The 15035-nt window shown below is 49.6% G+C and overlaps 1 protein-coding gene across 1 annotated transcript in view; it reads right to left on the bottom strand.

The window, feature by feature from the left end:
* Positions 1-15035, bottom strand: part of tbc1d2b (TBC1 domain family, member 2B) — a 183728-nt gene that overhangs the window by 109632 nt on the left and 59061 nt on the right. The gene's annotated exons all lie outside the window — the stretch shown is intronic.

The following is a 15035-nucleotide window of genomic DNA, read 5'->3' as shown; positions in this document are numbered from 1 at the left end:
ACTGCCCATGGGTTGTCCTGTACGGCTTAGACTGTCATCACACACTGCCCATGGGTTGTCCTGTACGGCTCAGACTGTCATCACACACTGCCCATGGGTTGTCCTGTACGGCTCAGACTGTCAGTCATCACACACTGCCCATGGGTTGTCCTGTACGGCTCAGTTGGTAGAGCATGGCGCTTGCAATGCCAGCATTGTGAGTTCAATTTCCAGGGCCAACCATATGAAAAAATTTATGCACGCATGACTCTAAGTAACTTTGCATAAAAGGCGTCTGCTGAATGCAATATATTACATTTACATGTTACTCATTTAGCAGACACTTATCCAGAGACACTTATAAAGAGAATATAAGGATAAGTGCCATACTTAAAGGGCACAGATTATTCACCTGGTTGGCTCAGGGACTGGTTCAATGTGAGTTAGTTACTACTTGGCACGCTGCTACCTGCTACCCTAATGAGTTAGTTACTACTGGGGACGCTGCTACCTGCTACCCTAATGAGTTAGTTACTACTGGGGACGCTGCTACCTGCTCTAATGAGTTAGTTACTACTGGGGACGCTGCTACCCTAATGAGTTAGTTACTACTCGGGGACGCTTCACTGGCTACCTGCGCCTTCCCCCCTACCCTAGTGATTAGCTTACTACTGGGGACGCTGCTTACCTGCTACCCTAATGAGTTACTCCTGCTTACTACTGGGGACGCTGCTACCTGCTACCCTAATGAGTTAGTTACTACTGCGACGCTGCTACCTGCTACCCTAATGAGTTAGTTACTACTGGGGACGCTGCTACCTGCTACCCTAATGAGTTAGTTACTACTGGGGACGCTGCTACCTGCTACCCTAATGAGTTAGTTACTACTGGGGACGCTGCTACCTGCTACCCTAATGAGTTAGTTACTACTGGGGACGCTGCTACCTGCTACCCTAATGAGTTAGTTACTACTGGGGACGCTGCTACCTGCTACCCTAATGAGTTAGTTACTACTGGGGACGCTGCTACCTGCTACCCTAATGAGTTAGTTACTACTGGGGACGCTGCTACCTGCTACCCTAATGAGTTAGTTACTACTGGGGACGCTGCTACCTGCTACCCTAATGAGTTAGTTACTACTGGGGACGCTGCTACCTGCTACCCTAATGAGTTAGTTACTACTGGGGACGCTGCTACCTGCTCTAATGAGTTAGTTACTACTGGGGACGCTGCTACCTGCTCTAATGAGTTAGTTACTACTGGGGACGCTGCTACCTGCTACCCTAATGAGTTAGTTACTACTGGGCACGCTGCTACCTGCTACCCTAATGAGTTAGTTACTACTGGGGACGCTGCTACCTGCTACCCTAATGAGTTAGTTACTACTGGGGACGCTGCTACCTGCTACCCTAATGAGTTAGTTACTACTGGGGACGCTGCTACCTGCTACCCTAATGAGTTAGTTACTACTGGGGACGCTGCTACCTGCTACCCTAATGAGTTAGTTACTACTGGGGACGCTGCTACCTGCTACCCTAATGAGTTAGTTACTACTGGGGACGCTGCTACCTGCTACCCTAATGAGTTAGTTACTACTGGGGACGCTGCTACCTGCTACCCTAATGAGTTAGTTACTACTGGGGACGCTGCTACCTGCTACCCTAATGAGTTAGTTACTACTGGGGACGCTGCTACCTGCTACCCTAATGAGTTAGTTACTACTGGGGACGCTGCTACCTGCTACCCTAATGAGTTAGTTACTACTGGGGACGCTGCTACCTGCTACCCCTAATGAGTTAGTTACTACTGGGGACGCTGCTACCTGCTACCCTAATGAGTTAGTTACTACTGGGGACGCTGCTACCTGCTACCCTAATGAGTTAGTTACTACTGGGGACGCTGCTACCTGCTACCCTAATGAGTTAGTTACTACTGGGGACGCTGCTACCTGCTACCCTAATGAGTTAGTTACTACTGGGGACGCTGCTACCTGCTACCCTAATGAGTTAGTTACTACTGGGGACGCTGCTACCTGCTACCCTAATGAGTTAGTTACTACTGGGACGCTGCTACCTGCTACCCTAATGAGTTAGTTACTACTGGGGACGCTGCTACCTGCTACCCTAATGAGTTAGTTACTACTGGGGACGCTGCTACCTGCTACCCTAATGAGTTAGTTACTACTGGGGACGCTGCTACCTGCTACCCTAATGAGTTAGTTACTACTGGGGCCACTGCTACCTGCTACCCTAATGAGTTAGTTACTACTGGGGACGCTGCTACCTGCTACCCTAATGAGTTAGTTACTACTGGGGACGCTGCTACCTGCTACCCTAATGAGTTAGTTACTACTGGGGACGCTGCTACCTGCTACCCTAATGAGTTAGTTACTACTGGGGACGCTGCTACCTGCTACCCTAATGAGTTAGTTACTACTGGGGACGCTGCTACCTGCTACCCTAATGAGTTAGTTACTACTGGGACGCTGCTACCTGCTACCCTAATGAGTTAGTTACTACTGGGGACGCTGCTACCTGCTACCCTAATGAGTTAGTTACTACTGGGCGACGCTGCTACCTGCTACCCTAATGAGTTAGTTACTACTGGGGGACGCTGCTACCTGCTACCCTAATGAGTTAGTTACTACTGGGGACGCTGCTACCTGCTACCCTAATGAGTTAGTTACTACTGGGACGCTGCTACCTGCTACCCTAATGAGTTAGTTACTACTGGGGACGCTGCTACCTGCTACCCTAATGAGTTAGTTACTACTGGGGACGCTGCTACCTGCTACCCTAATGAGTTAGTTACTACTGGGGACGCTGCTACCTGCTACCCTAATGAGTTAGTTACTACTGGGGACGCTGCTACCTGCTACCCTAATGAGTTAGTTACTACTGGGGACGCTGCTACCTGCTACCCTAATGAGTTAGTTACTACTGGGGACGCTGCTACCTGCTACCCTAATGAGTTAGTTACTACTGGGGACGCTGCTACCTGCTACCCTAATGAGTTAGTTACTACTGGGGACGCTGCTACCTGCTACCCTAATGAGTTAGTTACTACTGGGGACGCTGCTACCTGCTACCCTAATGAGTTAGTTACTACTGGGACGCTGCTACCTGCTACCCTAATGAGTTAGTTACTACTGGGGACGCTGCTACCTGCTCCCTAATGAGTTAGTTACTACTGGGGGACGCTGCTACCTGCTACCCTAATGAGTTAGTTACTACTGGGGACGCTGCTACCTGCTACCCTAATGAGTTAGTTACTACTGGGGACGCTGCTACCTGCTACCCTAATGAGTTAGTTACTACTGGGACGCTGCTACCTGCTACCCTAATGAGTTAGTTACTACTGGGGACGCTGCTACCTGCTACCCTAATGAGTTAGTTACTACTGGGGACGCTGCTACCTGCTACCCTAATGAGTTAGTTACTACTGGGGGACGCTGCTACCTGCTACCCTAATGAGTTAGTTACTACTGGGGACGCTGCTACCTGCTACCCTAATGAGTTAGTTACTACTGGGGACGCTGCTACCTGCTACCCTAATGAGTTAGTTACTACTGGGGACGCTGCTACCTGCTACCCTAATGAGTTAGTTACTACTGGGGACGCTGCTACCTGCTACCCTAATGAGTTAGTTACTACTGGGGACGCTGCTACCTGCTACCCTAATGAGTTAGTTACTACTGGGGACGCTGCTACCTGCTACCCTAATGAGTTAGTTACTACTGGGGACGCTGCTACCTGCTACCCTAATGAGTTAGTTACTACTGGGGACGCTGCTACCTGCTACCCTAATGAGTTAGTTACTACTGGGGACGCTGCTACCTGCTACCCTAATGAGTTAGTTACTACTGGGACGCTGCTACCTGCTACCCTAATGAGTTAGTTACTACTGGGGACGCTGCTACCTGCTACCCTAATGAGTTAGTTACTACTGGGGACGCTGCTACCTGCTACCCTAATGAGTTAGTTACTACTGGGGACGCTGCTACCTGCTACCCTAATGAGTTAGTTACTACTGGGGACGCTGCTACCTGCTACCCTAATGAGTTAGTTACTACTGGGGCACGCTGCTACCTGCTACCCTAATGAGTTAGTTACTACTGGGGACGCTGCTACCTGCTACCCTAATGAGTTAGTTACTACTGGGGACGCTGCTACCTGCTACCCTAATGAGTTAGTTACTACTGGGGACGCTGCTACCTGCTACCCTAATGAGTTAGTTACTACTGGGGACGCTGCTACCTGCTACCCTAATGAGTTAGTTACTACTGGGGACGCTGCTACCTGCTACCCTAATGAGTTAGTTACTACTGGGGACGCTGCTACCTGCTACCCTAATGAGTTAGTTACTACTGGGGACGCTGCTACCTGCTACCCTAATGAGTTAGTTACTACTGGGGACGCTGCTACCTGCTACCCTAATGAGTTAGTTACTACTGGGGACGCTGCTACCTGCTACCCTAATGAGTTAGTTACTACTGGGGACGCTGCTACCTGCTACCCTAATGAGTTAGTTACTACTGGGGACGCTGCTACCTGCTACCCTAATGAGTTAGTTACTACTGGGGACGCTGCTACCTGCTACCCTAATGAGTTAGTTACTACTGGGGACGCTGCTACCTGCTACCCTAATGAGTTAGTTACTACTGGGGACGCTGCTACCTGCTACCCTAATGAGTTAGTTACTACTGGGGACGCTGCTACCTGCTACCCTAATGAGTTAGTTACTACTGGGGACGCTGCTACCTGCTACCCTAATGAGTTAGTTACTACTGGGCACGCTGCTACCTGCTACCCTAATGAGTTAGTTACTACTGGGGACGCTGCTACCTGCTACCCTAATGAGTTAGTTACTACTGGGGACGCTGCTACCTGCTACCCTAATGAGTTAGTTACTACTGGGGACGCTGCTACCTGCTACCTAATGAGTTAGTTACTACTGGGGACGCTGCTACCTGCTACCCTAATGAGTTAGTTACTACTGGGGACGCTGCTACCTGCTACCCTAATGAGTTAGTTACTACTGGGGACGCTGCTACCTGCTACCCTAATGAGTTAGTTACTACTGGGGACGCTGCTACCTGCTACCCTAATGAGTTAGTTACTACTGGGGACGCTGCTACCTGCTACCCTAATGAGTTAGTTACTACTGGGGACGCTGCTACCTGCTACCCTAATGAGTTAGTTACTACTGGGGACGCTGCTACCTGCTACCCTAATGAGTTAGTTACTACTGGGGACGCTGCTACCTGCTACCCTAATGAGTTAGTTACTACTGGGGACGCTGCTACCTGCTACCCTAATGAGTTAGTTACTACTGGGGACGCTGCTACCTGCTACCCTAATGAGTTAGTTACTACTGGGGACGCTGCTACCTGCTACCCTAATGAGTTAGTTACTACTGGGGACGCTGCTACCTGCTACCCTAATGAGTTAGTTACTACTGGGGACGCTGCTACCTGCTACCCTAATGAGTTAGTTACTACTGGGGACGCTGCTACCTGCTACCCTAATGAGTTAGTTACTACTGGGGACGCTGCTACCTGCTACCCTAATGAGTTAGTTACTACTGGGGACGCTGCTACCTGCTACCCTAATGAGTTAGTTACTACTGGGGACGCTGCTACCTGCTACCCTAATGAGTTAGTTACTACTGGGGACGCTGCTACCTGCTACCCTAATGAGTTAGTTACTACTGGGGACGCTGCTACCTGCTACCCTAATGAGTTAGTTACTACTGGGGACGCTGCTACCTGCTACCCTAATGAGTTAGTTACTACTGGGGACGCTGCTACCTGCTACCCTAATGAGTTAGTTACTACTGGGGACGCTGCTACCTGCTACCCTAATGAGTTAGTTACTACTGGGGACGCTGCTACCTGCTACCCTAATGAGTTAGTTACTACTGGGGACGCTGCTACCTGCTACCCTAATGAGTTAGTTACTACTGGGGACGCTGCTACCTGCTACCCTAATGAGTTAGTTACTACTGGGGACGCTGCTACCTGCTACCCTAATGAGTTAGTTACTACTGGGACGCTGCTACCTGCTACCCTAATGAGTTAGTTACTACTGGGGACGCTGCTACCTGCTACCCTAATGAGTTAGTTACTACTGGGGACGCTGCTACCTGCTACCCTAATGAGTTAGTTACTACTGGGGACGCTGCTACCTGCTACCCTAATGAGTTAGTTACTACTGGGGACGCTGCTACCTGCTCCCTAATGAGTTAGTTACTACTGGGGACGCTGCTACCTGCTACCCTAATGAGTTAGTTACTACTGGGGACGCTGCTACCTGCTACCCTAATGAGTTAGTTACTACTGGGGACGCTGCTACCTGCTACCCTAATGAGTTAGTTACTACTGGGGACGCTGCTACCTGCTACCCTAATGAGTTAGTTACTACTGGGGACGCTGCTACCTGCTACCCTAATGAGTTAGTTACTACTGGGGACGCTGCTACCTGCTACCCTAATGAGTTAGTTACTACTGGGGACGCTGCTACCTGCTACCCTAATGAGTTAGTTACTACTGGGGACGCTGCTACCTGCTACCCTAATGAGTTAGTTACTACTGGGGACGCTGCTACCTGCTACCCTAATGAGTTAGTTACTACTGGGGACGCTGCTACCTGCTACCCTAATGAGTTAGTTACTACTGGGGACGCTGCTACCTGCTACCCTAATGAGTTAGTTACTACTGGGGACGCTGCTACCTGCTACCCTAATGAGTTAGTTACTACTGGGGACGCTGCTACCTGCTACCCTAATGAGTTAGTTACTACTGGGGACGCTGCTACCTGCTACCCTAATGAGTTAGTTACTACTGGGGACGCTGCTACCTGCTACCCTAATGAGTTAGTTACTACTGGGGACGCTGCTACCTGCTACCCTAATGAGTTAGTTACTACTGGGGACGCTGCTACCTGCTACCCTAATGAGTTAGTTACTACTGGGGACGCTGCTACCTGCTACCCTAATGAGTTAGTTACTACTGGGGACGCTGCTACCTGCTACCCTAATGAGTTAGTTACTACTGGGGACGCTGCTACCTGCTACCCTAATGAGTTAGTTACTACTGGGGACGCTACAACCTGCTACCCTAATGAGTTAGTTACTACTGGGGACGCTGCTACCTGCTACCCTAATGAGTTAGTTACTACTGGGGACGCTGCTACCTGCTACCCTAATGAGTTAGTTACTACTGGGGACGCTGCTATCTGCTACCCTAATGAGATAGTTACTACTGGGGACGCTGCTACCTGCTACCCTAATGAGTTAGTTACTACTGGGGACGCTGCTACCTGCTACCCTAATGAGTTAGTTACTACTGGGGACGCTGCTACCTGCTACCCTAATGAGTTAGTTACTACTGGGGACGCTGCTACCTGCTACCCTAATGAGTTAGTTACTACTGGGGCACGCTGCTACCTGCTACCCTAATGAGTTAGTTACTACTGGGCACGCTTGATACCTGCTACCCTAATGAGTTAGTTACTACTGGGGGACGCTGCTACCTGCTACCCTAATGAGTTAGTTACTACTGGGGACGCTGCTATCTGCTACCCTAATGAAATAGTTACTACTGGGGACGCTGCTACCTGCTACCCTAATGAGTTAGTTACTACTGGGGACGCTGCTACCTGCTACCTTAATGAGTTAGTTACTACTGGGGGACGCTGCTACCTGCTACCCTAATGAGTTAGTTACTACTGGGGACGCTGCTACCTGCTACCCTAATGAGTTAGTTACTACTGGGGACGCTGCTACCTGCTACCCTAATGAGTTAGTTACTACTGGGGACGCTGCTACCTGCTACCCTAATGAGTTAGTTACTACTGGGCACGCTGCTACCTGCTACCCTAATGAGTTAGTTACTACTGGGCACGCTGATACCTGCTACCCTAATGAGTTAGTTACTACTGGGGACGCTGCTACCTGCTACCCTAATGAGTTAGTTACTACTGGGGACGCTGCTATCTGCTACCCTAATGAAATAGTTACTACTGGGGACGCTGCTACCTGCTACCCTAATGAGTTAGTTACTACTGGGGACGCTGCTACCTGCTACCTTAGTGAGTTAGTTACTACTGGGGACGCTGCTACCTGCTACCCTAATGAGTTAGTTACTACTGGGGATGCTGCTATCTGCTACCCTAATGAGTTAGTTACTACTGGGGACGCTACAACCTGCTACCCTAATGAGTTAGTTACTACTGGGGACGCTGCTACCTGCTACCCTAATGAGTTAGTTACTACTGGGGACGCTGCTACCTGCTACCCTAATGAGTTAGTTACTACTGGGGACGCTGCTACCTGCTACCCTAATGAGTTAGTTACTACTGGGGATGCTGCTAACTGCTACCCTAATTAGTTAGTTACTACTGGGGATGCTGCTATCTGCTACCCTAATGAGTTAGTTACTACTGGGCACGCTGCTACCTGCTACCCTAATGAGTTAGTTATTACTGGGGACGCAGCTACCTGCTCTAATGAGTTAGTTACTACTGGGGACGCTGCTACCTGCTACCCTAATGGGTTAGTTACTACTGGGGACGCTGCTATCTGCTACCCTAATGAGTTAGTTACTACTGGGGACGCTGCTACCTGCTACCCTAATGAGTTAGTTACTACTGGGGACGCTGCTACCTGCTACCCTAATGAGTTAGTTACTACTGGGCATGCTGCTACCTGCTACCCTAATGAGTTAGTTACTACTGGGGACGCTGCTACCTGCTACCCTAATGAGTTAGTTACTACTGGGGACGCTGCTACCTGCTACCCTAATGAGATAGTTACTACTGGGGACGCTGCTACCTGCTACCCTAATGAGTTAGTTACTACTGGGGACGCTGCTACCTGCTACCCTAATGAGTTAGTTACTACTGGGGACGCTGCTACCTGCTACCCTAATGAGTTAGTTACTACTGGGGACGCTGCTACCTGCTACCCTAATGAGTTAGTTACTACTGGGGACGCTGCTACCTGCTACCCTAATGAGTTAGTTACTACTGGGGACGCTGCTACCTGCTACCCTAATGAGTTAGTTACTACTGGGGACGCTGCTACCTGCTACCCTAATGAGATAGTTACTACTGGGGACGCTGCTACCTGCTACCCTAATGAGTTAGTTACTACTGGGGACGCTGCTACCTGCTACCCTAATGAGTTAGTTACTACTGGGGACGCTGCTACCTGCTACCCTAATGAGTTAGTTACTACTGGGGACGCTGCTACCTGCTACCCTAATGAGTTAGTTACTACTGGGGACGCTACAACCTGCTACCCTAATGAGTTAGTTACTACTGGGGACGCTGCTACCTGCTACCCTAATGAGTTAGTTACTACTGGGGACGCTGCATACCTGCTACCCTAATGAGTTAGTTACTACTGGGGACGCTGCTATCTGCTACCCTAATGAGATAGTTACTACTGGGGACGCTGCTACCTGCTACCCTAATGAGTTAGTTACTACTGGGGACGCTGCTACCTGCTACCCTAATGAGTTAGTTACTACTGGGGACGCTGCTACCTGCTACCCTAATGAGTTAGTTACTACTGGGGACTGCTACCTGCTACCCTAATGAGTTAGTTACTACTGGGCACGCTGCTACCTGCTACCCTAATGAGTTAGTTACTACTGGGCACGCTGATACCTGCTACCCTAATGAGTTAGTTACTACTGGGGACGCTGCTACCTGCTACCCTAATGAGTTAGTTACTACTGGGGACGCTGCTATCTGCTACCCTAATGAAATAGTTACTACTGGGGACGCTGCTACCTGCTACCCTAATGAGTTAGTTACTACTGGGGACGCTGCTACCTGCTACCTTAATGAGTTAGTTACTACTGGGGACGCTGCTACCTGCTACCCTAATGAGTTAGTTACTACTGGGGGACGCTGCTACCTGCTACCCTAATGAGTTAGTTACTACTGGGGACGCTGCTACCTGCTACCCTAATGAGTTAGTTACTACTGGGGACGCTGCTACCTGCTACCCTAATGAGTTAGTTACTACTGGGCACGCTGCTACCTGCTACCCTAATGAGTTAGTTACTACTGGGCCACGCTGATACCTGCTACCCTAATGAGTTAGTTACTACTGGGGACGCTGCTACCTGCTACCCTAATGAGTTAGTTACTACTGGGGACGCTGCTATCTGCTACCCTAATGAGATAGTTACTACTGGGGACGCTGCTACCTGCTACCTAATGAGTTAGTTACTACTGGGGACGCTGCTACCTGCTACCTTAGTGAGTTAGTTACTACTGGGGACGCTGCTACCTGCTACCCTAATGAGTTAGTTACTACTGGGGATGCTGCTATCTGCTACCCTAATGAGTTAGTTACTACTGGGGACGCTACTACCTGCTACCCTAATGAGTTAGTTACTACTGGGGACGCTGCTACCTGCTACCCTAATGAGTTAGTTACTACTGGGGACGCTGCTACCTGCTACCCTAATGAGTTAGTTACTACTGGGGACGCTGCTACCTGCTACCCTAATGAGTTAGTTACTACTGGGGACGCTGCTACCTGCTACCCTAATTAGTTAGTTACTACTGGGGATGCTGCTATCTGCTACCCTAATGAGTTAGTTACTACTGGGCACGCTGCTACCTGCTACCCTAATGAGTTAGTTATTACTGGGGACGCTGCTACCTGCTCTAATGAGTTAGTTACTACTGGGGACGCTGCTACCTGCTACCCTAATGAGTTAGTTACTACTGGGGACGCTGCTACCTGCTACCCTAATGAGTTAGTTACTACTGGGGACGCTGCTACCTGCTACCCTAATGAGTTAGTTACTACTGGGGACGCTGCTACCTGCTACCCTAATGAGTTAGTTACTACTGGGGACGCTGCTACCTGCTACCCTAATGAGTTAGTTACTACCGGGGACGCTGCTACCTGCTACCCTAATGAGTTAGTTACTACTGGGGACGCTGCTACCTGCTACCCTAATGAGTTAGTTACTACTGGGGACGCTGCTACCTGCTACCCTAATGAGTTAGTTACTACTGGGGACGCTGCTACCTGCTACCCTAATGAGTTAGTTACTACTGGGGACGCTGCTACCTGCTACCCTAATGAGTTAGTTACTACTGGGGACGCTGCTATCTGCTACCCTAATGAGTTAGTTACTACTGGGGACGCTGCTACCTGCTACCCTAATGAGTTAGTTACTACTGGGGACGCTGCTACCTGCTCTAATGAGTTAGTTACTACTGGGGACGCTGCTACCTGCTACCCTAATGAGTTAGTTACTACTGGGGACGCTGCTACCTGCTACCCTAATGAGTTAGTTACTACTGGGGACGCTGCTACTTGCTACCCTAATGAGTTAGTTACTACTGGGGACGCTGCTATCTGCTACCCTAATGAGTTAGTTACTACTGGGGACACTGCTATCTGGTACCCTAATGAGTTAGTTACTACTGGGGACACTGCTACCTGCTACCCTAATGAGTTGGTTACTACTGGGCAAGCTGCTATCTGCTACCCTAATGAGTTAGTTACTACTGGGCACGCTGCTACCTGCTACCCTAATGAGTTAGTTATTACTGGGGACGCTCCTACCTGCTCTAATGAGTTAGTTACTACTGGGGACACTGCTACCTGCTACCCTAATGAGTTAGTTACTACTGGGGACGCTGCTACCTGCTCTAATGAGTTAGTTACTACTGGGCACGCTGCTACCTGCTACCCTAATGAGTTAGTTACTACTGGGGACGCTGCTACCTGCTACCCTAATGAGTTAGTTACTACTGGGGACGCTGCTACCTGCTCTAATGAGTTAGTTACTACTGGGCACGCTGATACCTGCTACCCTAATGAGTTAGTTACTACTGGGGACGCTGCTACCTGCTACCCTAATGAGTTAGTTACTACTGGGGACGCTGCTATCTGCTACCCTAATGAAATAGTTACTACTGGGGACGCTGCTACCTGCTACCCTAATGAGTTAGTTACTACTGGGGACGCTGCTACCTGCTACCTTAATGAGTTAGTTACTACTGGGGATGCTGCTACCTGCTACCCTAATGAGTTAGTTACTACTGGGGACGCTGCTACCTGCTACCCTAATGAGTTAGTTACTACTGGGGACGCTGCTACCTGCTACCCTAATGAGTTAGTTACTACTGGGGACGCTGCTACCTGCTACCCTAATGAGTTAGTTACTACTGGGGCACGCTGCTACCTGCTACCCTAATGAGTTAGTTACTACTGGGCACGCTGCTACCTGCTACCCTAATGAGTTAGTTACTACTGGGGACGCTGCTACCTGCTACCCTAATGAGTTAGTTACTACTGGGGACGCTGCTACCTGCTACCCTTAATGAGTTAGTTACTACTGGGGCACGCTGCTACCTGCTACCCTAATGAGTTAGTTACTACTGGGGACGCTGCTACCTGCTACCCTAATGAGTTAGTTACTACTGGGGACGCTGCTACCTGCTACCCTAATGAGTTAGTTACTACTGGGGACGCTGCTACCTGCTACCCTAATGAGTTAGTTACTACTGGGGACGCTGCTACCTGCTACCCTAATGAGTTAGTTACTACTGGGGACGCTGCTACCTGCTACCCTAATGAGTTAGTTACTACTGGGCACGCTGCTACCTGCTACCCTAATGAGTTAGTTACTACTGGGGACGCTGCTACCTGCTACCCTAATGAGTTAGTTACTACTGGGGACGCTGCTACCTGCTACCCTAATGAGTTAGTTACTACTGGGGACGCTGCTACCTGCTACCCTAATGAGTTAGTTACTACTGGGGACGCTGCTACCTGCTACCCTAATGAGTTAGTTACTACTGGGGACGCTGCTACCTGCTACCCTAATGAGTTAGTTACTACTGGGGACGCTGCTACCTGCTACCCTAATGAGTTAGTTACTACTGGGGACGCTGCTACCTGCTACCCTAATGAGTTAGTTACTACTGGGGACGCTGCTACCTGCTACCCTAATGAGTTAGTTACTACTGGGGACGCTGCTACCTGCTACCCTAATGAGTTAGTTACTACTGGGGACGCTGCATCTGCTACCCTAATGAGTTAGTTACTACTGGGGACGCTGCTACCTGCTACCCTAATGAGTTAGTTACTACTGGGGACGCTGCTACCTGCTACCCTAATGAGTTAGTTACTACTGGGGACGCTGCTACCTGCTACCCTAATGAGTTAGTTACTACTGGGGCGGCTGCTACCTGCTACCCTAATGAGTTAGTTACTACTGGGCACACTGCTACCTGCTACCCTAATGAGTTAGTTACTACTGGGGACCGCTGCTACCTGCTACCCTAATGAGTTAGTTACTACTGGGGACGCTGCTACCTGCTACCCTAATGAGTTAGTTACTACTGGGGACGCTGCTACCTGCTACCCTAATGAGTTAGTTACTACTGGGCACGCTGCTACCTGCTACCCTAATGAGTTAGTTACTACTGGGGACGCTGCTACCTGCTACCCTAATGAGTTAGTTACTACTGGGGACGCTGCTACCTGCTACCCTAATGAGTTAGTTACTACTGGGGCACGCTGCTACCTGCTACCCTAATGAGTTAGTTACTACTGGGGACGCTGCTACCTGCTACCCTAATGAGTTAGTTACTACTGGGGACGCTGCTACCTGCTACCCTAATGAGTTAGTTACTACTGGGGACGCTGCTACCTGCTACCCTAATGAGTTAGTTACTACTGGGGACGCTGCTACCTGCTACCCTAATGAGTTAGTTACTACTGGGGACGCTGCTACCTGCTACCCTAATGAGTTAGTTACTACTGGGCACGCTGCTACCTGCTACCCTAATGAGTTAGTTACTACTGGGGACGCTGCTACCTGCTACCCTAATGAGTTAGTTACTACTGGGCACGCTGCTACCTGCTACCCTAATGAGTTAGTTACTACTGGGGCACGCTGCTACCTGCTACCCTAATGAGTTAGTTACTACTGGGGACGCTGCTACCTGCTACCCTAATGAGTTAGTTACTACTGGGGACGCTGCTACCTGCTACCCTAATGAGTTAGTTACTACTGGGGACGCTGCTACCTGCTACCCTAATGAGTTAGTTACTACTGGGGCACGCTGCTACCTGCTACCCTAATGAGTTAGTTACTACTGGGGACGCTGCTACCTGCTACCCTAATGAGTTAGTTACTACTGGGGCACGCTGCTACCTGCTACCCTAATGAGTTAGTTACTACTGGGGACGCTGCTACCTGCTACCCTAATGAGTTAGTTACTACTGGGGACGCTGCTACCTGCTACCCTAATGAGTTAGTTACTACTGGGGACGCTGCTACCTGCTACCCTAATGAGTTAGTTACTACTGGGGACGCTGCTACCTGCTACCCTAATGAGTTAGTTACTACTGGGGACGCTGCTACCTGCTACCCTAATGAGTTAGTTACTACTGGGGACGCTGCTACCTGCTACCCTAATGAGTTAGTTACTACTGGGGACGCTGCTACCTGCTACCCTAATGAGTTAGTTACTACTGGGGACGCTGCTACCTGCTACCCTAATGAGTTAGTTACTACTGGGGACGCTGCTACCTGCTACCCTAATGAGTTAGTTACTACTGGGGACGCTGCTACCTGCTACCCTAATGAGTTAGTTACTACTGGGGACGCTGCTACCTGCTACCCTAATGAGTTAGTTACTACTGGGGACGCTGCTACCTGCTACCCTAATGAGTTAGTTACTACTGGGGACGCTGCTACCTGCTACCCTAATGAGTTAGTTACTACTGGGGACGCTGCTATCTGCTACCCTAATGAGTTAGTTACTACTGGGGACGCTGCTACCTGCTACCCTAATGAGTTAGTTACTACTGGGGACGCTGCTACCTGCTACCCTAATGAGTTAGTTACTACTGGGGACGCTGCTACCTGCTACCCTAATGAGTTAGTTACTACTGGGGACGCTGCTACCTGCTACCCTAATGAGTTAGTTACTACTGGGGACGCTGCTACCTGCTACCCTAATGAGTTAGTTACTACTGGGGACGCTGCTACCTGCTACCCTAATGAG

The sequence above is a fragment of the Coregonus clupeaformis genome, unplaced genomic scaffold, assembly GCF_020615455.1.
Source record: "Coregonus clupeaformis isolate EN_2021a unplaced genomic scaffold, ASM2061545v1 scaf0051, whole genome shotgun sequence".
Classification (NCBI taxonomy): Eukaryota; Metazoa; Chordata; class Actinopteri; order Salmoniformes; family Salmonidae; genus Coregonus; species Coregonus clupeaformis.
The sequence above is the reverse complement of the archived record's forward strand: the minus strand, read 5'-3'. Positions and strand labels throughout refer to the sequence as shown.